This window comes from Numida meleagris, chromosome 2, assembly GCF_002078875.1.
Source record: "Numida meleagris isolate 19003 breed g44 Domestic line chromosome 2, NumMel1.0, whole genome shotgun sequence".
Lineage (NCBI taxonomy): Eukaryota > Metazoa > Chordata > Aves > Galliformes > Numididae > Numida > Numida meleagris.
In genome coordinates this window covers 67,817,650-67,842,660 of record NC_034410.1, presented here as the reverse complement: position 1 = coordinate 67,842,660, position 25,011 = coordinate 67,817,650, and the positions used below count along the sequence as shown (strand labels likewise).

Here is a 25,011-nt window from a genome sequence, read left to right as displayed (position 1 = left end):
TGACTGCCTCAGACCAAATAACACACTTGTACTGGAAGTCTTCCTAGTATCTAACACTTTCCTCTGGTGCTGTACTAACTCCTTTTGGGTCCAAAATTCTACAGTGTCTGTTTTACTCAAACAGAAAGCTGAGTTTGATACAATGAGTCAGCAGCCTTACTGGCTCTTCACCAAGAAGAGTTAATTGATGGTGGTGGAACTCTGTGGTTATTTTTATATTTCTTCATAGCAAAGTCTGCTGAATTTTCGTTAGTTTCCATCTAAAGTTTGTGATTTGCACTACAGCCTTTTCCGTCCCTTATTAGCAGAACAGGCTCCTGTTTGTCACACAGTGACTCGCTACATTCATTGCATCTTAACCATGAATGATATCCACAGAGTGACGCTGAGAAAGGTTAGGTACTTGACTTAATGCTTAGACAGCTATCACAGTCAATATCAGCTAATGTCAGGAAAAGCCCAGATAAGTTCTGAGACCCTACACTGTCAGATTAATTCAAATATTGTGGACTTCTAATAGTGACAGTAAAATTCATATATATTAGGATAGGAAGCTGACGTTGAAATCATATCTTAAACTAAAAATAACATTGCTTTCCTCTAAGAACATCTTCAAAATTTATTACGAAGTGCACATATTTGCACAGTATTCCAGAGAATAGTTAATTAGGAGAAATTGAACAGTTTATCTTGTCACAGCTAACCCATAATATTGCTTCAAATATTTTCAATCAAAAATGCATAAACCAGGAATTACTCATTAGTAAACAAATAAAAACATGCCAGTAAAAATAGCATACTGTAGTAGACAGCATGCTAAAAAGGACAAAGGAGCAATCTTAGAAAAAATGTGTTTTGAAGACACTGAAGAAGTTATTAGAAATTAAAGAAAATTTTATCTCTTATTGCAAATACAATAAAAGTTTATTACTTGTATTACAATCAAGTACAAGTCATTGCTATTTTGTACTTTGGATAAACTTACATTGGTCTCTGTCCCTACTCTCACAAAACTCAGTAGTCTGTTCAAAGAAGACTTTTTTAACTATTTAAGGCTTGTTTAACCAAGAAGCCAGTAGCTTATTGTTCCTGACAGAAGGGTTTTATATGTAATGTATCTATTCTTGTGTGTACATTATTTCTCATTTTGAAGACAACGTTCAAAAGCAGTTTAGAAATAGTCCTGAGAAACCTGCTCTAGGTGGTCTTGCTTGAGCTTGGGAATGGACCATACAACTTCCAATCTCAATCATTTTGCAATTCTTTGAATATTACTATGCCAGAAAATCAAGGGAATGCTTTGTCTCAAACACTTACTCTATTTGAAGTCATCAACAGCATTGAGCTGTATTGTGAGTCTGGTGTTAAAGCAAACAGAACTGCACATTATTGCTCTATGTCTATTCCCTCAAGGAACAGGAGGGGAAGAAGATGGTTTGAGTAAGGTAAGCAGTGGGAAGACAAAAGAAACATGTCAGAGACTGAAATTATTAAGTTTTATAGTTGCTACTATCTTTGTTTATTAGAATAAGGAAAGCCATCTGATTTAGCTTTTTCTTTTACATGTGATTAATGTAGTAGTCCCATTTTCCTGAAGACATTTGCTTGTGTTTTCAAGCAATAAGTCTCTTTGTTCATCTGAAGGTTTTTTAAAAGCACTGATTTTCAGGTTAAGATCTACATTCATTAGTCACTATTCATTTATCTATCTAGAGCAGCACGTGTGCTAAACATTCTCATAAATGACCAGATGAGATAACGAGAAATACTCTACAAGAATATTTAATATCTGAAAATACTCTGTTTAGAATAAGGCAAATCTTTCAGTTTTGATTAACTTGGAGGAATATTGGAAATGGAGTCCTGAGAAAAGTTGCATATACAGATTTCATTTACAGCAACTTCCATGACACACTTTTTCGTGACTTAAACTTCCTAATATTAATGAAATCTATTCATTTAGAATCTATCTCTTCTGAATACGATCTCTACAAGCAAAGATTTATGGCATTTAATATATTTTGAATAAATTCCATAAAGAGCAATCTATCTTTCTAAAGAAATGTTTATGTAAAAATTAAAGTTAAATAAAGAATTTGCCAGATTTTCAGTCCAGAGTCCTATCTGTCTCATTTTACAAAAACAATCTGTTTCTATGGACCAAAAATAAACAAGTTCAGAGGAGTCTCTTTTGCTAATGTTCTTTTTCTTGGAAAATAACTTCAAAGGAATCTCAGAAGTGCATTTCTAATAAAACCATTAGCAAAAGAGAAAAAGAATTCAAGCAGCAATCAAGGAACTACATATTTATTGAAAGAGTTTCAGTTAGTGAAAGCAAAGTCTTTGCTTAACCAGAACTTTTAAAATCTACTAGACTGTTCAGAACAGTGAACAGATATTTCTAAGCTATTTGACAGCGTGTCACCTGCATTTCTGTGACACAGGAATACAAAGAATATTTTTGTGTGTTTTATTCCATTTAAACAAGGAAAAAGAGGAATTCCAGTGAAGCAAACTGTACCTATAGCAGCATTGCTGCCCAGTTAAAGCACCACAATTTTTAGAAACTTAACACAGTCAGGGAAGCACCAAAGCTTGTCATGGGATCTCTTGAGTGTCTACCAACCATGAGCTTTCTCATAAACTTCATTTAGGGCCTCCACCCTCGAGGAACCTGAGTTCCAGAAATCCATTCAGGCAACAGTTAAACCTCCTCATCTTTCACATTCAGTATTTGAGCACATGGCATTAATGTGTTATTTCCTGGAATCAGTGTTAATTTCTGGAATTTGTTGCTCTCTTTGACCTTAGGTGCTAAATTTACTCCTGCGTTACTTGGAAGTTAGCCACCCTTCTCAATTAGAAAGCCATCCCAAACATCGACCAGCAGGAGGCAGCAAATGCCTGCGGCTCCACGTTTGCTGCCGCGGCGAGGAAGCCCAGCAACGGGCAATTAAATTGAATTTTCTAGAGGCCTCGAATCAGGCAGAGGTTGTATGTGCACCCAGGAGACTGCTTTTGTTGTAATACAACTATTGCACTTCTTTCTACTTGGCAGTAGAGAGGAACACAAGGAGTAAGAAGGAATACAGGCATTTCCAGGACTGCAGTGTGCCTTCTACTGTGTAGAGGTCTTCTTTCAAAATCTTTTGTTTCTTGATGGAAACAATTCTGATGTCTTTTGAAAGAGACTTTGACTCTATCCTCTCAAAGCTTTTAAGGAAAGGCAGAATTGCTTTACATATTTGAAGCTGCCTTTTTCCAGAAAAGGGAGCAGAAATGACATGGATGGATGCTTCCTCCTCCTGCATTGTGAGAGCTCTCAGATATTATTTGTTGTTTTTATTTTCTGTTATGTCTACATGTTCTCCTATTTCTTCATGATTCTGTTTTCCATCATTTTCTCCTCAGCTCTAAAATGACAAAGCTGAGCAGGGGGCAAGAGGCTGTCACCTGTTAATTACTCTTTGAGGTTCCCTGTCCCAATTAGCCTTCCGGCTTGATTTCCCTTCCATATCAGAAGCTGCAGCATAGAAGCAGAGAGACGAGCTAAGAGTGAAGAGAACTGCCAGACCTCTAACTCTCTGTTCACCACGGGGACAAAATCAGATATTTTCTGATCACCCAAACGAGCTTGTAAAGTCCTTGGCATGAAACTTAGTAATGTAATTCAAGTTCAGGATGGGACAATTAACAGGTACATAAAAGAGTAACTTTATTCAGCCTTTGACTACTCCCCTAGTGCTGATCTCAGCCTCTAGGTAAAGCAAATTAATGAGATAGGTATAAGATAAACAGTGTGACTGTATGAAACTGTTCAAACCCTTTCTTCTTTCTGTTATTATTCTCAGAACTCATTGCTAGATGGTGCAACTATAAAAGTATCTTATTTTCCCCTTTACTGAATTCACAAAAAACATCCAGTAAGTACTGACTTGGCATTATATTGACAATAACACTGAACTTAAGTCTTAATTTCTTAGGCTGATAGAATCACCAATCTCTCATTATCTCCTTTCCCAAGATTTTTTGGCTCAGGAAACTCTTTAAATTAAGGGTTTTAAGTGAAAACATGTGCTGCTCATTAGCTCTGCTTCTGGCACACCTGTGCTGTTCTGCAGTGTTTAACAGGCCTTTGCTCAGCTCAGCCTTCTGGAAAGCACTGTGTTGTTGCTGTGATGGCTGAAGGTTTTGTCTGCTACTATTGGCACTTTGGTTAAGGAGGCTAGAGGGTTGAACTTGATGAATATAAGAAAATTGCTGTTGAACTAAAAAGGAAAGAAAGTGAATTGCTTGTGATGGGGTTATTGTTCAAGGATGGCTATTCTTTTAAAATAAGTAACTCCTACAGAGGTTTTACAGTAGCTTAAGTAGGATCTGCTTATTTTTTTGTTGCCTAGATTGAAGAGTACATCTTCATTCTATAGTATAGAACAAACCTGCAGTTTTTAGTTGTGTTTTAGCTTGAAATATAGTTGTCTAATAATTTAGGTTTCCCTGTGATCTGTTTGCTTGTGCTTTGAAAGCAGGTAGATGTATTAATCTCTCCTGTCTTTGGTTTTCTTAATGGGAAGCCGGGATATATAAGCTATATAGTCAATGAATTCTCAGTTCTAGTTTTTGACTTTTCCTGTCTTGATGAAGGTATTTGAGTCTGATAGACGAGAGCTAGATGTAAACTGAAGAGAGATACTTCATTTGTAGATAGGAGAGCCTGGTGAACCTGGAGTAAGACACATATATAATACTTACTATCTGAAGCTGGAGAGCAAATACTAGATGTAAAAACAAATTAGAGGAGGAATACTGCTTTTAGCTGATGAAAGAGCACACTGGATGGCATCTGTTTTCTGTCTATTCAGTGAGGGAGTAGTGTGCTTAATTTAACTCCCCCTCACTTCAGATACATTCTTTTACAAAAAAAAAAAAAATCTTGATGCACAACTGTATTTGTCTATTCTTTTGAGAGAATAAAAGGGCTCCTTTAGAAACATCAGTAAGTGGAGGGTTTGTGCATTAGTTCTTCCTGCTGCTCAGCAGAAGTGCTTGGTTTGTCCTGAACTGTCATTATGCTTGTTCATCTACCCTCTTCTGTGTCTTTCTCTATGGGGTTGACAGAGAGGGGAAATACTTCAAATCAATAAATTTAGTTTCTTTTTTTTTTCTGAGGATACTTCATCAGTTTTTAAAACTGACTTTCCTAAAGTATTTAGGAAAAGGTTTGGCACTAGTAAAATGTGCTGTCAGGAGGAAACTCTTAATGCTTGCAGGGTGTGGGGAAATAAGTGGCCAGTGCAGTTCAGGATGGGAATCATAAACCAGTGCTTCCAGTGAGAAGCTTTACTGTAAGGTCAAAAAGCTTATTAATCATTTGAGAACCCACAGAAAAGATAACTGTAAGTGTCATACAGGAATAGTTCCAGTGCAATTACTTTGCTGTACAAAAAAGTCTGTTGGAATAATAAAGCCAACCTTCATGTAATGGCAGGGCAGTTGCAAAGGCTGGAGGTAATACTGTTTAAAGTAGCTGTGAGGAGGGACAAAGAGCAGTGTTCTCTAAAGATGAGTATATAAATGAAATGTTTTACTCTAAAAATCTGGTTTTAGGTGTCTGAAATCCTACGTATCTTTTTCTTTTCCTCTTTTGCATGTCTGTAAAAGGGCATTAATACTTCTCTCGAGATTTTGTAGCCGTTATTGTTTGTGAAGTACTTGCATGCTGAAATAATGAGAGCTATAGAAAGAAGTATTAAGGGAATTAATAATTCTGTCTTTGTAGCAAAGCATGAACAGGAGGTAATAAATAAAGTTTGAGGTCATAAAATGAGCAATGAATAAGAAACAAGATATTGAGTAGTCAACCAAGAAGCAATTGTTATCCATTCTGAGTTTCTCATTTAAGCAGGAATCTTGCGGAAAATAAGTAGTTCATAATTAAAAATAGTCATAACATAAAGAAAGGAGCTAAATTAGGATTAAAAACTGTCTGACATTTTTGGAGTTCTGAACACCTCTCTTCATGATCCTAATATCCCATATTAGTATGTGTGTGGAGTGATAATTAATTTCTGTATTTCTGTAATTTAAAATTCCAAGAAAGTGTTAAATCCTTGGAGGGGGTGGAGGGGGATGAAATAGATACAGCAGCATATGACTTGAGGTACAGATCTGTTTACATCAAGCACATAATCTTTGCGAAGTATACTCTCATCCTTGCAGTTCCATATTGCCTTGTTGCATAGCTCTGAAAGAAGTCAGGAGAGCATAGTTTGACAGTGTGGAACGATGCTGTGACAAGAACATGATCAGGAGCCTTTGTTGAAACTCATGGAAAGTGACTGATTGATAGCTAACATGGGTAATCTGCTTCTAGGCATTCACTCACATCTGTCTGTAGGAACAAAAACACAGCTGTTCCTCTGAAACTAGGGTAGTGGTTCCTTGGCAAGGCTTGTTTGTGTAGTGCTGTAACAGCCTTTGAAGTATTTGACAGAGATTTGTATACATGTTCATTTCAGCATGGATTTAATGTTCTCTTTCTCTTGTCAAATGCTCCCTCCCATAAACATGCATGTTGGTTTCTGTAATTGACCGTAGCAGAGCAAATGACTAGAGCCAAAATCTAACTACAGACTTCTACTCTACTTCCAGTTCTGTGCAAATAGTCACTTTGGGTTCTACACATTATTACTACCCTTAATGTAGTTATAACTCACAGGTATATTTTGAACAACCTGTTCTTCTTTTCTGTTCCTGAGTATCTGAAGATATGTATGTTTACTTCCCTCTCTCCCTTCTCTTATTCTCACTGTGCCAATTCTGTACCTGCTCACTCTCCTTACTGTTGTTAAAATTTCCAGTACAACTTGTTCAGTGGCTCAACCTCATGTGATGTTCAGCCTGCATGTTTCTATCCACTGACTTCAATGCAAGAAACAAGCTGTGCTGGGAAGGAAGCCTGAGTTAGTTTTGTGCCATAGCATAGCTTTGGATCACTTTGTAATTAACTTAGCTGTATGGATGTATCTGTGATGACAGGCACTGTGTCTTGTACAGATAGTGGTGTAGTTCAGACAAGTCCTTGTAAAGGGTCTGACATCATGAGCAGCGACAGCAAAGGCACCGGTGGTGCTCAAGTTCCAGTTGCCTGCACATCAGGAGGTCATGCACCAATGAAACATGGATGATTTATGTACATAAATGCAGGTGTAAGATGGGATCTGTCAAACTCTATTTTTGAACCTTCTACACTTTTGGTCTATTGAACTGTATTGGCATTATGATTGGGGGTGAACAGAGAAAAGAAATATCAAGTGAATAACTTATGTAATTTATATGATTCAGAAAGGTAGAAGAGAGCGTGAAACAAAAGGTTCATTACTGAGATGGTGCTAGATGTAAGCTTTCATCCACCACCCCCTTTACGCAGATACCACTCTTCTGTACATGCTGCAGGAGGCTCCCAAGCATCCAATTTCTGTCCTGCTCCCTGGCAGTTCCCAGCCTAGGTTCCCAATGATGAGTATTCGTTAATGCTTTTAGATGAAATGTGTAATTCTTCTTCAGTAACTACACACCTGAAAATGTTACCAAGACTATAAAATGAAATATTAGAGCAATAGGAAAAAAGAGAGGGACATATTCTATTTCAGTGAATCGTTTAATTGGGCATTTGTCCACATGCGATTTATCAGGGAAGCTAGAATTTTTCACGTAGCTGAAGTGTTATTTCCCATTTTATTCTTAGGGCGGGGGAATGGGCTGAATTTCAGAAACTCTAACTAGTCGCTAAATCTCTTGCTTTTGCTTCTTGAAGTACCTCATCAGTTCTCATCTTTCCTTTCAAAAATGCATCTGAGGTTCACTTTCACAATTATTCTGCTCCCTGCAGCCGTCTGAGATGGCAAATAATCTTTTCGTGTTAATTTTCATATATGCTTCCCACAAAATGGAAGCACCTGCTGCATGAGAAATTTCTGTCTTTATAGTGAGTATTTCTGGATCTTTAACTGTTCCAACTCACATCATTCTAAATTTCTGAAGCAGTATTGATTTCAGTACCGTAGCAGGGACTTCAAAATATGCAGTTCCTCCCCCTCCAACACCCCTTCAAATTTCAGGTAAATTTAAAGACCCAGACTGAGTCATCTTAGAAGACCTGGTTTTCAAATTGGGATTTTGCATTTGTAGGAAATTTAATTGGTTTTAAAATTGCTTTCATAAAACAATAACTTCAGATGATGTGTTCCCAGTTTCAGGGATTTGGTATATGCATAACATAAAGTGACCAAAGACCAGTCACTGCAAGTTGCGGATTTTTAGTTTTATTTTCCCTAAAGAAATAGGGATAAAGAGACAAACTGTGTACCGAGCTGAAGCAGAAAAAAACTGGCATGGGAGCCTTGTAAGTGTGTTTGTTCTGCATGCTTTTACAGCTGTTGAGAGAAATGAGAGTTTGACTGTGTGTCCATAAATATATGAATTACACTGAGAATAGCCCTGCTGATATATTATTTTTTCCCCCACAATTTCCAGTCCACATGGAACCAACCCAAAAGCATAACATTTTCACAGCAAAGGGTAATTACTAGAAACAAACAGTTTGGAAAACAACAGTAAAGTTGCTAAGTCAAGCAGTAAAAGGCCAGGAAATCTTAAAAAGTGATGTTACATTATGCAAATAACCATAATTCTCTCCTGTTACGTTTATACATTATGATACAATCTACAATAGTATCAGATCTAGTGTTGTTGCATTCTTTTTATTTTTCCACTGGATAGATTTTTATTTTTTTTTGCACAGATGTGTAGAAGTGCTAAAGGCTGTTAGCTGCACACTTGAACAGACTTTTTCATTCTAAATGAGAAAGAAGTAGTTATAGCCACATTTTTACACATGACTGTTTTTTGGCTTAAGCTTCCTAAAATACTATGTCTGAAGTACATTACCAACATGGAAAATTTCACCAAAACAATACAAGCATTACTAAAAAGCAACTGAACCTGGATGTGAGTGTTGTCTAGTGGACCTCATATAGAGGACAAATAGTAGGCTAGCTAAGTTTATTGGAGAAAGAAATGAAGATATTGGCGCCATAATCAAATTAACTATAGAAGCCAAGGGTAATGCAATAAGTAGTTTCTAACAGGATCAAACCAACCAGAAATAAGAAGATTGTTTTAGTGAAGATGGATTGTTGTCTAGTGATCTTATCTAGTGTCATTAATCTTATCTACTGATAATTTGTCAAGGTATCTTAGTCACAGATATATGGAGAATTCCTAGCTGCTTCTTTAGATATTTTTCTCTAAGAAGCTGCACTCATTTTCATTAGTTCCATGCAGTTTTCTAAACTTAAATTCAAATCAATAGTGTGTCTGGTTCCAGTAGCCTTCCTGGATGTCCAAACAAGATCAGTAAATCATGCTATTTTATATGGGGGAAAAAAAAACACCAAGTAATGAAAATATAGAATTAAAGTAAGAAACTATCAGCTAATAACCTATCACTATTGGTGATTAGCAGTGCCATACCGCACAATATTTAATATATTTAGATACAAGGAAGAGATCTTAATCTGAATTCAGATGCTGAGTTTAATTCTAAATACCATAAAATCCATCTTTGTTTGCACTTGTGTACGTAGGAGAAAGAATCTTCCTCTTTGGAACTTGTAGTGTCAACAAACGAGGATGTTCAGCATGTGTTGTCTCAGTTTGTCCTAGCCAAGGCCTTTCCCTTTCCTGGAGCAATGAAGATAGCCTCCCAGCATCTTCAGTGACCCTCACTTACCAGTGGTGTGAATATGCACTTTTTGTCCATGAAATTCTGAATTTTTCCAAGCATTTTTTTTTTTTAAGATCTAATCTTGAGTCTGCCTTTGCTAGTTTTGAATCATTCCTTTTCTTTTTCCTTTTATGCACCCACTTGGAACTTTCTTTCTGCTAAGAAATGATAGGTTTTCTCCCTGTTACTGTTAACACAAAGGTAAAATGATAAACTGTTCTCTGTGTTAAGATGATAATTGACAGGTTTTTTATTTTTTCTTCTTTTGTTCTTTCTCTGCTTGATAAAACCTCAACTCTGAACACCAATCTCATATCCAGAATAGATGCCTATTATACCACATTTCAAATAAAAACCGCAGGGGACTTTGGCTCCACAGGAGTCATTGAAGAAACTGATTGAATGTTGGAGGGTACTAGGATTCTTTCGTTTGAAAGGGTTTTGCAGAATTCTTCAGTTATTTTAAAAGCTCTAACATCCAGAGGTTGGGTTGAAGACCATCTTTAAGGAATGGAACTCAAAAATAATCAGAACTCATGTTTATGAAAGTTGCTCTGGGGCCAGGATATTACTCATGCTTCAGTGACAGAAGAGGCTAACCTTTTGGATATGTCGCGTAGCTTGGATTAGACATCTACTTCTACTGATACTTTATTTTTCAGTCTCTGAACATGGTGCCAGGGACTGGGGGAGGTAATGGCTACTGCTTTGGTAGAGATAGATTTGACTCACAGGAATACCCTCTCCTGCTGTTTTATTTTCTGGTTGGTTAGCTATTATTAAAGTTAACTTGGTAAAAATAGCAAACCAATAGGAAAATTCAAATAGATGTCAACTTTTTATTTGTCAACTCAAATTCCTCTCGTTAGAGATTCTAGAAGCAATTGTATGTCCCATACCTGCTCCTATTTTTCTTTTGCCTGCTAATGAATCTCTGTAAAGAAGCAGTAGCAAATTAATTGATTTGCTACACATGTCCCAGGCTTTGTTACTGAATTTAGGAGGAAACAGTGCTATAGGGAAGGTTGTTTTGTTACTTTTGTTGATTGTTGTAGTTTTTTTTTTTTCTGTATGTTTGGGCTTTTTTTGCTGTTTTAATTGCTTTGATAGGTATTTCAGTTTTAAACAGGCACATAGCATCTTCATGCAACTGAAGAGGGGAAACTGGGGGAGAGTAGATATTCTTTAATTACTACAAAATTTTCAGGGATAGGTCAACTGATAGCTGATAATGAAATTTTAATTGCAGTAGTGTTTAAGATAAAATAATAAACAGTAACATGACATGTATCAAGGTTTTTTTAAGTAATTATATCTTTGCAAGAATTTACTTAGGGCGTAGTTCACTCCTGATACAAACTTGTTGTGTTGATTGGATTTATTTGCAGGTATGATCAAAATGGGAATAATGATGTCTTCTTTAATTTGCTGTTTATAGATCATGACTTAGAGCACTGGAAAGTAGAGGATGGAAAAAAAAATCTACTAGATACTTGTTCTTCTATTTAGTTTATAAACTCATATCTTGCATTTTATCGCTTTCCCCTCTTTCCTGTTCACGTAGTGCTTCTAAGTTTAGGATGTGCCCTCTCCTAAAAGGGAATCCAGTAGGAACGTACGGATGACTGGCGAATACCATATTTTTAGTGACTTCCTGTTTAGAGTTAACTACATTAGTAGCATCTCTTCCAAGCTCTCTCCTGCCTGCAGTCCAGGTAAAATTTGAAAATTCAGAGCAGCTTTTTTTAATTGTGCTTCTAAAAGTTCCCTTCAGAATCTTGTCTCAATTTTAGAAATATATTTTTTCAAAAGAAGTGTGCATTTTCTGAGATATTCAGAACTTAAAACTGCTTTCAGGATTTTAAAAACAATGTTACACACAACATTTGTATAAATTTTTTAGTTAAATCATATCACATGTCCTTTACATGAGAAAACATACTTGCTTGTCCTCCTCAAGAATAAAAAGACATCAAATTGTAGTAATTGTACTGTAACTGAAATAATTAATAGATGGACAAGATAAGTATGTTGATTCATATCAGATATTTTTCAACTTTTCTGCCAATAACAGAGCACATTCTATAACTGCATTTTTTTTCCAATTTCTACTTAAAACAATAAATGAGGTGAAGGAAGGCATTTACAGTTGCAATTTGATGTCTTCAATACTCATAGCAACTGTCACTCTGTTTGATCTGGAAGTTTTCTATAAAAAAAAAATGGTGGGAGACAATAGCTTGCTTAGAGTGGAAAGAAGTAGCAGAGAATTAGGTGGAGGGGAATACGTGGGCTGCTTGGCAAGTTGTGCCTCCTGTTTTATTATGTTCATCCGTGATGTCAGAAGCAGATGTTGATGGTATGACAGTAGAGATTGAATCTTCCTACCAATATTTAATTACATTTAGTTGCCATGTAACAGGTGACAGCAGAGTGGTAGTCTGACGGAATGACGTTGCACATGGAAGTGTGTATGAACAAAGGTACATCACTAAATTTTTCTATGCAGAAAGAATGGCATTCACTGACAATTCATCAGTGCCCGCTGAACATTTATGGAGACCGAGCAGTAGGTGTGAGCACAGTGAGGCGGTGGGTGGTGTTTCAGTAGTGGCAGCCGTAACGTGAAAGGCAAGCCACGTTTCAGACAGCCATAAAGGTTTTTACAAGTGTAACATGAAGGCTCTTGTTCATTGCTGGTGAAAACACAACTAATGGTGGTGACTATGTTGAAAAATGCTGTTTTGTAGCTGAGTTTGTGCTCTATCTCAGTGTCACTGTGCTCTTTCTGTCTGTTGTAGTTTCCATGGAAATAAATAGGAAGCATTACTTTTGGAGCAACGTACCTGATATAGATGATAGCAAGCTGCAACGACATTGCAGAAGCTCAAAAAATAGTAAATATTTAGTGGAGAAAGAAGATAAAAGGTAATTTTACAGTACTTTGTGGTTGCTGGTAACTGGGAAAAGTGAGTCATGCCAAGACATGGTAAATGGGGTAAGGAGTAGGACTGTGATTCAGTGAGGGAGAGGACTTTTCGTTTTGCTGCACTAGCTTTTTTTAATAGTTTATATGCAGGAACTATGTTAGGAAGGAGCAAATTGAGAGATAGCAATGGAAAAAAAAAAGAGTCAGAAACATGGGAAAAAAGATTAGGTCATTTGTGTGAGTATATTTTGTACAGTGTTTCTGGTTTAATATCTGCTGGAGTGCTTAATTGTTTAGTGTTACAACGCTGTCTTAGGGTTCTTGAGTGCAGATGCTGTGGTTGCTATTCTTGATATTCTGCAGTTGTGTCCAAAATTTGTGCAAGGCCCTGATTTACCTCATATGTACATTTCCAACAGGATCTACATATCAAAGCAAAATTTAGTGTCCATTCTTTTTACATCTGGATGCAATTGTAAATTTTCAGGTCTTATAGAGCAAAAACAGAAAAGGGAGCATGTAATCAATTCTGTTTTGTTCATTTTGACTCTTTCTTGGAGTTGTAGAGTGTTCTGGCTATTCAAAATTATCTTGCTATATTTATCCTAGTAATGGATGGTCACAGCAGGTACAGATCATGAAACATGTAGAAACTATCATCCACTGTTTCTGGACAATAAAAAAAGTGGTATTTATAATCATCTGTGTACTCTTCGGCTATTTCAAGTACTAGTTTTACATTTACTGCGTATTCTTATTGATTCACCAACAATAATTAGGCTTCAAATTCTTTTGTAAGCACTGACATGTATAAAGCGATCAGTACTTTTTTAATATACCTCTTTTCAAAAATACTTTTCACAAAATAAACCATTTCAATTTTTAATTGATTTTCTGTAACAATTTTATATATGCTAATACAAGCACACCAGGATGTTGTCCTGCTAAATGTTGTCTGCTACTGAAGCTAGACTTTTTGGTGCAGTATAATTTTAATAGTTCAAATAATTTGAATGAAATTTCTGTATGGATTTATTTTCCTTCCTTAAGTACCAAAGCAATGAAGTAATGGACAATAGAGTAATTGTCATGGTTTTGTGATTTTCGGTTATTGGTATTCCACATCATAACATCATGTAGTGGATGTACCTGGTTCTCAGAAGAGAAGGACTACTACATTCCCCACGGTACTTTTCTCCTCTGTTACCATTTTTCCAGCCGGAGGGAAAAGATAAAAGCTCGCAGTATAAAAACTTGCAGATCACGAGACCTCGTCCCTTTTTCTGCCCGTCTCTCGTCTTGGCAGCACCTCACTCTCCAGCCGTCTTATCGTCGGTAGTAGAGTAAGGCCTACCTTGATTTTGGGACATTCTCTCTCTGTATTGGATTTATCAGCTTAAATTGTAATTATATTGTATTATAGTGTGTTGTTTTGCATTCCGATATCTTATTAGTAAATTAGTTTGTTTCTCCTCAGATTGTTGCCACTGTTCTTTGCTCTCAGGGCCATCTCCTTACCCTTTTTCCCTTTTCCCTTTTCCCGGGGTGTGGGCCCGTGGGTCCCCTGTCCCCTTCGTCACGGAACCAGGCCGAACGCCCGTAAACTGTTGACAATAATACAGTGCAAATTAGATTTGTTTCAGACTCATCAGTTGGCTTTGAAATCTCAAATCTTAATCAATTCCACTTTCTCTTCCTGCTGTACTTCTATTTCAGTCAACTCTCTCACAAGTTTTCTATGGAGAATTAGAATAGAGGTTCCATCATATCTGCCCCAGACTTGTTAATCTCTCTTCTAGGATACTGAAGTATTCTACTTAAAGCTACCTTTTGGAAATAATAGGGTAATTTAATCTGTGGAGTTCTGGGGGCTAAAATCTATTTGTCTTTCTGTTGAAAGAAAGCTGCAGGGGTTGTCTTGTGTTAATTATTGGGTTTTCTGTAGGCATGGCTGTGTGGTCAAGTCACTACGTAGCTGTACTGTTAAGCTAGTAAGCCTAAGCTGTGTGTAGAGTTTCATTCTTCTGAAGACTCTAAAAACTGAGAAAATTCAATTCTTTAGTCCTCCTTAAGGAGAGATCTTTATGTATTTATTTATTTATTTTTCCTGAGCTAGAGTATCTTCTTGAGTGATCTCTCTGCTATAATTTGCAGCTAGTCCATTTCCATAAAAATCATTGCTACGCTGCTGAAGTACTAGACAAATGTTCACCCAGTCAGATACAACTGATGGATGACTGAACAAGCTGTTTCTTGGATTGCTTCTGTGTTGTTAGTTGCCATCTCCAGCTGAGATGCTGTTTTTGGCTGCTTGATAATTTGCTCACTAGAGCTGCAGGTAAGGATGTTCACAAGCTGAAGTCCTGAATTGGGCCTGGGACAAATGTGTTATATAGAGTGATTCTGTGTCACTCTGTGTGATCTGATTACTGATATAGCTAGATCTGCTTCAGATATCCTACTGTGTGATTGTATAAATAAGCTGACAAGTATTTAATATATATGTATATTCAACACGTGTGTGTGTGTGTATATGCCAGGGCTTTTGAGGTGACTTACTGGTTTTGTCCAGTATCTGTAAACATGGAAGATCAATGTGAATGTCATGATGTACAGGATGATATGGCTATTTTGGTCATCAGTTTCCTCACAATTGTTCAAAATAGTGTGCATGTTTCTGCTCAAGTCTTTATGCAAAATTTCTTCAATCTGGATAACCAGCTAAGGTTTGTTAAAGTCTGTATAGCTGATCTTCCATGACATGAAGAGAAAAATGTCTTCAGCTTTTAGTACTGAAACCTTGAATTGGTCCAGGAAGAAGCATGTTTGATGACTTCCTTTAATCTTGTTTTCTTTTTTCTTTATGCTCTTCCATATTACTCTCTTGTTGTTAATTATCTTAGAAAAATTGTAGTAACTATATCAAAAGAAATTATTAAGTATTGGTCCACAAAGATCAGAAAATAAAATGATTGCAAAATGCAGGCAGGAGTCCCCTAGCAGAGCAGGACTTAGCCAGTTTGTTACATGTCAGGTTATGTTTCTCAACACAATACAAGGATATCCTGCTACTGAATGAATAAGTTTGTGCTCCCTAGTTGGGGATGTGGTCAATCTAGAGAAACAGAAATACGACAAGATAGTCTTACTTCTGTTGTGGCAGCCTTTGTGCTGTAGAGAAGTACTATGTCTGCAGGATGGATTATGCTCTGCTAGCAAGGAGTGATTCATTCTTGTAGATGAGGTCCATGGTCCACCTGAGATCTATGTCCTGTTGTACTGAAGACACTCCTGCAGCAGAGACAGGTCAGCAGGTAGGAAGAAGCAGGTGGTAGTAGTAAGAGGTTCAAGGACATATAGATAAATAGAAACCTTGACATCCAGTAGAACTCAGTGGTCACTTGTGTACTGGACACAAAGATAATGGTCATGAAAAGACATCACTCTGGATGTGTGGGATTACAGGTAGTAGTTATAGTCTGTGTTGGTACTGGTAACATTTCACACAAACATAGAAAATGCGTTAACATGACTAAATTTGGCTGCTGGACATAAACTAGGGCTCAGAGGCTCCATAGGAGCATCCATATTTGTATCCCAAGTTCCAGGAAGAGACATTATGCCTCATGTGTTATGAGGAAATTTAGTCACATTAGGAACAGAGGAAACATTCTTGACAAGTGGAATCTGTATAGGAGTTATGGCTTTCCCTTTATTCATAATGGAGTCAGGCTGATAACACTGGAAATTAAAAAGCTTAGAGAGGAACATACAAACTAGGAATTAGTTGAAAGCTGATAGGCACTCCTGAAAGGCCTGATAGAAATAGCACACAATAATTAAGGAGCAAATCAATTCACCTATAATGTCAATTGATTCACATGTGCAGTATTAAGTGATGGAGTGTAAGAACTTTAAAGTATTTTTTTATACCAGCTTAGAACTTGAAAAAGTAATGTAGAAGAATCAGAAAATATGCCATGAAGTGGCAACTGTGACATAACAGGCATTTCAGAAGGAAGAAATTCAGTGGGACATGGTGTTATTAGGATAGCAGTTTTATAGGAATCAAAGTAATGTGCATGAGAGGGTGAAAGGAATGGCACTGTAAACAAAATTATGTGAAGTATAAGAGGACATTTGGGTAGACGTCCCAGATTTTAATACGATTGTACTTATTACAATGAGTTTGTACTGTTCAAACTATAATTAGGGAAGATAATTAACACTGTGTTAAACCAAATTAGCAAAACTACAGTTTTAAGATGGATAGTAATTGTGGGAAACTTCACAAGCTGCAAACAGGTAAATTCTATTTTAGATGTAATAAATGACTGCTTCAGAGACCAACTGCTTTTGGAAGTATGCTCTTCTATTTTGGATCCAGTGCAACTCAAATACCCCCTTCAAGAGGTGTGATGCCAGAGCTACTCTGAAGTAGTTACTATAGAACAATTGGGAGTAATTTTGTAGCAGGAAACAACAGGCAATTTGAATCTATTGCCTGCATATTCAATTTCCAGAATTAAAACTGTATTAAAAGGAGAAACTGTAACACCACCTCCTCGGCAGAAGAAACAAAAAGGAAAAAATCCTGCAATGGACATAAATGCAGTTTATTGATGATGTTGGGGAATGAGGTCTTCTCCAAGTGAGAAGTATTGGAAAGCTTAAGTGTGGCAGGTGTTAACGCTGGAGCTTTTGTGTGGAATTTATTTGAATACTTCAAAATCAGGGAGCCAGGTAACTAGTTGGTGGTATTGTTTGATGACAAGAATCAGAAGGGCAGCAGAGAAGTGATGTGAATTCTTTACACTGTTTTTTGCTGAATCTGTTCAGAAGATTCCCATGGACCCATCCTGTTTAACAGGCAGAGCAGAGAAGCTAGCTCAATTTGAAGGAAATACAAGGGTATGTATTAGATCTGATAGACAAGTTGCATCAAGTAAAGCTAGAACAGTACTCAGTAGAGGACTGTGTAGGAATTCAGATGTGAAATTACAGACCTTGGTGTGCAGCCCAACATTGCAAATAGCTGCTTTACTGGAGGGCTGGAATATTGCCACTGCAATCCTATTTGTGAAAGGGCTCTAGAGGACATCCTGTCAGCTGCAGAGCAATGAGGCTGGAGTATATCAATGGTAAAATGGCAGAATCTGTAATAACAAATATGAGCACATGGATAAATGCTCCCTGGGAATCAGTGAGTCAGAGTGACTTCTGTAGTGAGGGGATCACTAATCAGCTGTGTAACACCTCTGTGAATGTGATTGGAAGAAGGTGGATAAAGGTGATCCAGTGGATATTATGTAATTCTAACAACAATATAAAGTAACTTACCAGGGCTTTAGGAGAAGGTACTTCCTCTGCTGTAAGGTAATAGAAAGCACAGGGCTTAGTAATAATTTTTCAGTATAGTGATTGGGGGAGCTGGTATGTGTGCAGCAGTTGATGATAAGTTTTATTCAATTTAAGAAATGACCTAGAAAAAAGAATGAACAGTGAATCCTTCAGCCTACAAGATAGTAATCTCTGAAGTAAATCAAAGGTGTGCTAAGTGGAGGGGGGTGGGGGGGGGTAGCATGAGGAAAAGAAAGTGACACATGAGCTTCTATGTAGATAAAATAATGTAGACAATTAATCCAGGGTAGAATAATCTAAACAATATCCAAAATATAATGAAAGGCCTTGAGCTGACTGTTCTGTTAAATGTTTGGATCAGTGTACTGTTTGCTACCCCTATAGCGGTGTTCAATATTGTAATGGTTAGAGGGAAGGGAATGGATCACAGAAAGTATCCAGGCTTGCATAATTTCCCTAAAAATTATCTCAATTTTGCAGAGAAAAGCTGGTCTACATGTGTACTGGGATGTGTGTCCTTGTTTGCTGTCTTTTTGATTACATTCAGGAAATGTGTAATGTTAAACAGTAACTGAAGACTGATGGCAGTCTCCTTACGCAGTGGCAGAAGTCCAAATTTTGCAGTGCTCTTCCTTCAGATGTTGGTTGATGAGCCGGTGGAACATGGTCATTACTTCTGAACTGGAAAGCCATGCAGGTAGTATGACATCTTCAGGTTTAGAAACGCCAGAATAAAGTGTGGGCTCACCCCGACAATTGTGTTATCACAGCGTAAAATGAGTTCCCCTTTGTTATTTGAACCATAATGATTAGCCAAGTGTTCCTAGTCCATTCCAAATGTACTAATTTAAGCCTGAATAAAAGATCACTTGTACACTTCCTTGGGCAAAGAGCATGCATATTTTCCAGTTATTGCATTTGATTTAATGAGTAGCTACTCAGTTTTGTTCTGAGCCCTCACTAGTACATAGCTTCTCTGGATTAAGAATCTTAGTGATTTCATTAATATTCATTGTTAATTAACACTTATGGAACTGAGAGGAAAATGTGCAGTCTAGCATGATTTTTTCATAGTTCAAGCTTCATTAATTCAACTTCATGGTTTTTCAAATATTTTTCATAAAATACCTGTGAAGAACATTACATATGAGAATAATTCTTCTAGTTGTTAGGCAGCCTGATAAAAGTTTTGTCACAATTTTTTAAGCAACTGTTCATATCCTCTGCACTGTAACTCATCTTCAAGAATTTCCTGTCTGCTATTCTGCTAAGCCACTGCATAGTATCGCTTTTTTTTTGCCTTGTATTTTCTTCATATTAACGTTGCTGTATTTGTCAAGGTCTATGGATATGCTGGGTCAAAGTCTGTGAGGAAACATTTTGTCTTCTATTGGATCGGGTAATAGGAAAAAAAATATATACACACGTACATTAGCTCTTCATGCTACAGGAAATCATAATTGTTCTTACAATGCTTTTTCCCCCCAAATTTCTCTCTATACACATGAGAAACATTCAAAAGAGGAATGCAGGAAAAAAAATACAACCAATCTCTGTGGAAAAATACACCTGGAATGTTTATTGGCTTAAAAACTTTTCTCCCAAAGAACCATTTTCCCCTCCCTATGAATATTAGTTTAAATGTTTTACAGCATTCATAGTGATTCATAGGTAGAACTATAAAATTCTCTGGAAATTAAAAAAAAAAAAAGTTACAGTGAATGGACTCTTAAAAGGAAACTTTAAGTCACAGTTGTCCTCAAATCTGTGGTGAAGACATCTCTCAGTAAATTTCAGTGATGATGAGAAGGCATGAGAATTAAAACTTCCCCAGAAAATAACTGATATTGCGCTATTTAAAGAGAAATCTACTTCAGTGCAAGGAAATAGCAAAGGACTTACCTTCTTTTAGACCTGATTTTAAAAATAATAAAAAAATTTTTTTTTGAGAATCAATATTTTAGTAGTTCTCTGCAAAGATGTTTCATCCTTAGAGTATTGAAGAGTATATATCTTCCTGAGAAAAGGCAAAATTAGCATAGCTTTTACTTGCTAATTGAAATCCAGATAAAAATTTTGCACTGGCTTTCTGTTGCAGGAAAGGTCACCTGTTGTTTTGGCTAACATTCTTAATATAGTAATATTTCACAGCTGGTAATTTGCAACTAGTAATAGCCAGATGGTGCTTTTCTAAGGTCAATTTAGGGGATTTTGAGCTTTCTTAAAACAGGAGGAGAGATTTTGATGGGAAGCAAAACAAAACCAAATGAAAAAAAAGCACAACCAACAAGAGTATTCTAGAGTTCAGTCTTTCTAGATTTGATACTATGCCTTGATCACAGCCAAGATTAGACATGTTTTACATGGTGGCCTATAATAAAGGACCTATGAAAATCAAGCATGACTACACTCTTTCATTTCTGACCTCTGCCAGACTTCAACTCCCAGAGCTCGCTGCTTTCCAGTGAGAATGTTTTCTCCTGAGAATGCTTTTTTTTTTTTTTTTTTTGCAATTTGTAACTATTTTAGCAGGCTTTATTTTACGTCACTCTCTCATTATGATATGTTCTCCCTGGAGCCTGTGCAAAACATTTTATATTACAAGACACTAATGTTCTTAAATTTCAGAGAGAAGGAAGAGGAGATAAAGGCATAAAATTCAAAACATGTATATCTTAAATAAAATTGGCCAAAATCAGGGCAAATTACTTCTGTATTTACTTTGTTAGATTTTTTGATAGTTGTTGTTGTTTTCTTGTTTACTTTATTTCTCTCTTTCCAAACTGAAGACTTTAATAAAGAATTTAAAGAATGACATTCTGTATTTTTTTCATTCTTTAAAATGAATGTTATATGTGTCTTATTTTACCTCTTCAGAGCAGTTGGATTCTGTTTTCATGTATATCCCACGGCAAGGGAAAAGCTCTTTTATGAACAGCGTATCTTAAAATCTGTCAGAAGTGCAGGAGTTTATCTGTACTGTATGTTGGAAGAGAAGTCAGGCAATAGCTACAAACATTGTACCTGTGATTAAAGAATCATTTGAGTTGGAAGAGACCCTTAAAGGTCATCTTGTCCAACTCCCCTGCTATGAACAGGGACACTTACAGCTACATCAGGTTGCTCAGAGCCCCATCTGGCCTGACCTTGAGTGTCTCCAAGGATGGGGCATCCACCAGCTCTGTGGGTAAAACTTCTTCCTTATACCCAATCTAAATCTCCTTTCCTTTAGTTTGAAATATTTCTCTGTGTTCTTTCACAACGGTCCCTACTAAAGAGTCTATCCCCTTCTTTCTTACAGCCCCCTGTTAGAATAGTGAAAGGCAACTATCAGGTCTCCCAGGAGCCTTCTCTTCACGAGGCTGAACAGCCCCAGCTCTCTCAGCCTGTCCTTGTAGGAGAGGAGTTCCATTCCATGGATCATTTTTGTGCCCCTCCTCTGGATGCACTCCAGTAGGTCCATGTCTCTCCTGTACTGAGAACTTCACATCTGCATGCCCTCCAGGTAAGGCCTCACCAGCACAGAGCAGAGGGGTAGGATCACTTCCCTTGACCTCCTAACCATGTTTCTTCTGATGTAGCCCAGGATGCGGTTGGCTTTCTGGGTTGTGAAGGGTTCATTGCCAACTCATGTCAGCCTGCCATCACCCAGTACCTCCAGCTCCTTTTTGACAGGGCTGTGCTCAATCCTTTCCTCCCCCAGCTTGTACTGATAATGAGGGTTGCAGTGACCCAGGTGCAAGACCTTGCACTTGGATTTGTTTGAACCTCATGATGTTCTCCTGGGCCCACTGCTCCAGCATGTCTAGGTCTCTCTGGATGGCATCCTGTCTGTCAGGCATGTCAAATGCACCACAGAGCTTGATGTCATCCATTAACTTTTTGAGGATGCATTTGATCCCACTTTCAGTGTTATGATGAACATAAAGACCATTGGTTCGAATACACCAAGGGTGTCCCGGAGGACACCACTCATCACTGATCTCCATTCAAACATTGAGATATTGACCACTGCTCTCTGGGTGTGATCTTGCAACCAGTTCCTCATCAACTGGATGGTCCACATGTCAAATCCATACCTTTCTAATTTGGAGAGGAGGTTTTTGTGGGAAGTTGTTGAAGGCCAGATTGTTTACTGATGTAGTTATGTCCCCTTGGAAGGCCACAAGTTGGTCAGCCAACATAGATGATGAACATCTTAAATTTAGAAATGTCTGCAGGAATGTTCATATACCTATCTTAAAATGAATTATCAAAAAATTTAGTAAATATCTGTTTTTAAGCAACTTCGTGATAGATATTTCTTTCCTTTCTTACTTCTGTCTTCAGCTATACCCAGAATATCTATCTTGTTTGTTTTGCTATCACAGAAGTCTTCTGTTTGGAACAGAAAGTGGACCTCAATTATTCAGTCAAATATTTTAAATCTATAGGGACGAATTCCTGCATTCTTACTAGTAGGTGAGTGGCTCACTAGTTGTGCTTTTAAAATACACCTAAATAAGTAATGATGTATTACAATATTCTTAGCTTCCTTTGAATTCTTAAGTGCCTGTCAGAGTTATTTTCTAGTGGGTGTCTTTCCCACATAAAACAACTTTCTAATAAATTACCAATTGAATAGAGATATCATAGAGGTCATATGTTCACCTGTTTTGGCTTCTCATGAAATTATAATGTGTCATTTTGCAACAGGTAGTTGGAGTAAGCTGCCAATAAACCAAGTCACATCATTCAAATTACCTTTAGATGCTGTGTGTGAGAGAGGAAGAGAGATGAAAAAGATATTAGAAAGTGTGGTATTTCTAAGGGGAAAATACAATACTGTTGTTCTCTATGGCCTTTGCATTTTTCTTATATATTATATATATTCGTGTTTAGACACTGCTGAATTAAAGATTTCCATAATACGCAGTGGGTAGGGAAATGCATGACTGGAAGATGAAGATTTGTGAGCCAAAAACTGCAGGGAATGTAGTGGTGCACTAAGAAAATATCTGTCCTAGTGGCACCCTAATGAGGGCCAGACCTTTGAGGTGAAGTGGCCATCAGAATGAAGTGTGTTATTCTATGGGATATGTAGGACAGAGAGAGATTATCAATAGGAAAGGAAAAAAAAATCTATTTGTGCCTCCAAGACACTTTGTTATAAATGTGATCCATTTATGCTTCTAAAAGGTTGTTTAAAACCCTAATTAGCAACAGGAAACCAGAAGGACTTGAACTGCAATCTATTGTTTTGTTTAATGTGGAACATGGTGAATCTTGCCTGAAGCATCAAAGACAGCAGTAGGAAAGCTGCTTGTTCTGCATATAATAAAGTGAAATGTGTGTTGCCCTTATCCATAGCGTTTCCCTCAAGCATTTAACTTAACTAATTTGAACAAGGCAGAATTCATTCGTTTTACCTAACTATAGCCTAGGAGGAAGATTGGCCAAGGAGCTAATACTGTGTTTGCAGATGTGCAAAGATGGCTTCAGCTGAACTACTCTTAAAAGAGCATCCTCTGTGACTTACATATATTAGGTAGAGAGGCAAAATGTAGTGAGTGTAATATGTGAGCTGTCATTTACTTTCATCTTAAATGAAGGTAGCTGCAGCAACTGGATGGAAAAACTGTCTAATCAGCAGACATCAGAAGATTCAAATACTGATTTTTCATGAATATTTGGTTACAAAGTTAGAAGAATGATGGAGAGAGCGAAGTACAAGATGTTGGCGTAGAGTATTTAAAATTTTATTACTCCTCTATTGAACTGACCAGCTATTGAATCACTTTGAAATTCTTTTTCCTTGATTATCAGACAGTTAAAAGTTGGTTCTGGACATAACTGAAGGAAAAATTTGTGGCTATGGAGTACTAGAGAAGCCAGTCCTTCACATTTATTTTGAGCAATTGTTGTGGGTTTGTTTTTGTTCATTTTCATATCAAAATATCTCCTTCTGGAGAAAATGCGTCCCTTGCTTGTTCCTCAGCAAGTGCAAGAAATACACAAGTGGAAATGTTTTGGAAGTTAGAAAGGATTTTGAAGTTCTAAGTTCTATGCATAGATGAAATTTATTTTAACTGCTGCAAAATTTATGCATGCTATTTGCAATAATGTATTTCTTTTTTCCTCTGGAATTTCTCCATGTTGCCATAATCCCAGCTGCAGCAGTACTGGCATATGAGAACAGGTACATCAAGAAATGCCATAGGAAAAAATTATCTGTGGTCAATAGAGTAATCTTGATTCTTTTTCATGATTTCTTTTCCCTCAGTGTTTAGCTCCAAGAACTTACCTGTTCAAAGATATGCACAGAAGATTGTGGAATTTATTTAAATCCCCAGGACAACTACAATAAATGAAGCTGAACACTATTAGCTATATTGATGTTGTTGTTTTTATTTTATCTTAATATTTAATCTTTCTGTGAGGTCTTACACGTTTGAAACGCACTGTAGTCTATAGTTTTAACACCTATGCAAAACAGCAGTGAAAGATTTCTTCTTTTGGAAGACTACTTTGAAGTATTACGATCCATTGAAGCTCAGCATAAGGGAGGGCTGATTACATTCAAGTGTTTCAGCTGTGGAAATATGTAAGTTGGGAAAATTTAGGCCAAAGCAGTTAGCTTGGTGTAAGCAAATTGCATTGTTAACAACAAGGAAATTAAATGAGAAAGGTTATACTGACCTTGTTAGATAGAAATGAAATTACATATAGCACATTTATGTTAGAGTCAGTCATAAGCTACAATTACTTTTTAGTTAATAATGAAGAATAAGGTAAAGACAGATTGTTAACAATAACCATTATGACAAGTAATAGAATTTTCTGATGCATTTCTGACCATGGGATTTGAGACCAATGATAATCAAACCTAGCTATGTTAGTGAATGTGAAGTGAAGCTTTACAGTCAATATGTGCAATTGCTAAAATAAGTTAGAA

The 25,011-nt window shown here is 36.9% G+C and overlaps 1 long non-coding RNA gene across 1 annotated transcript in view; it reads left to right on the top strand.

Annotated features, from left to right (window-relative positions):
- Positions 1-24,484, top strand: part of LOC110394497 — a 38,106-nt gene extending 13,622 nt beyond the window's left edge. Inside the window, exons 2-5 of the long non-coding RNA XR_002435670.1 lie at positions 18,679-18,774; positions 21,379-21,582; positions 22,448-22,538; positions 24,340-24,484. This is a non-coding gene — a long non-coding RNA (uncharacterized LOC110394497). The remainder of the gene's footprint in view (positions 1-18,678; positions 18,775-21,378; positions 21,583-22,447; positions 22,539-24,339) is intronic.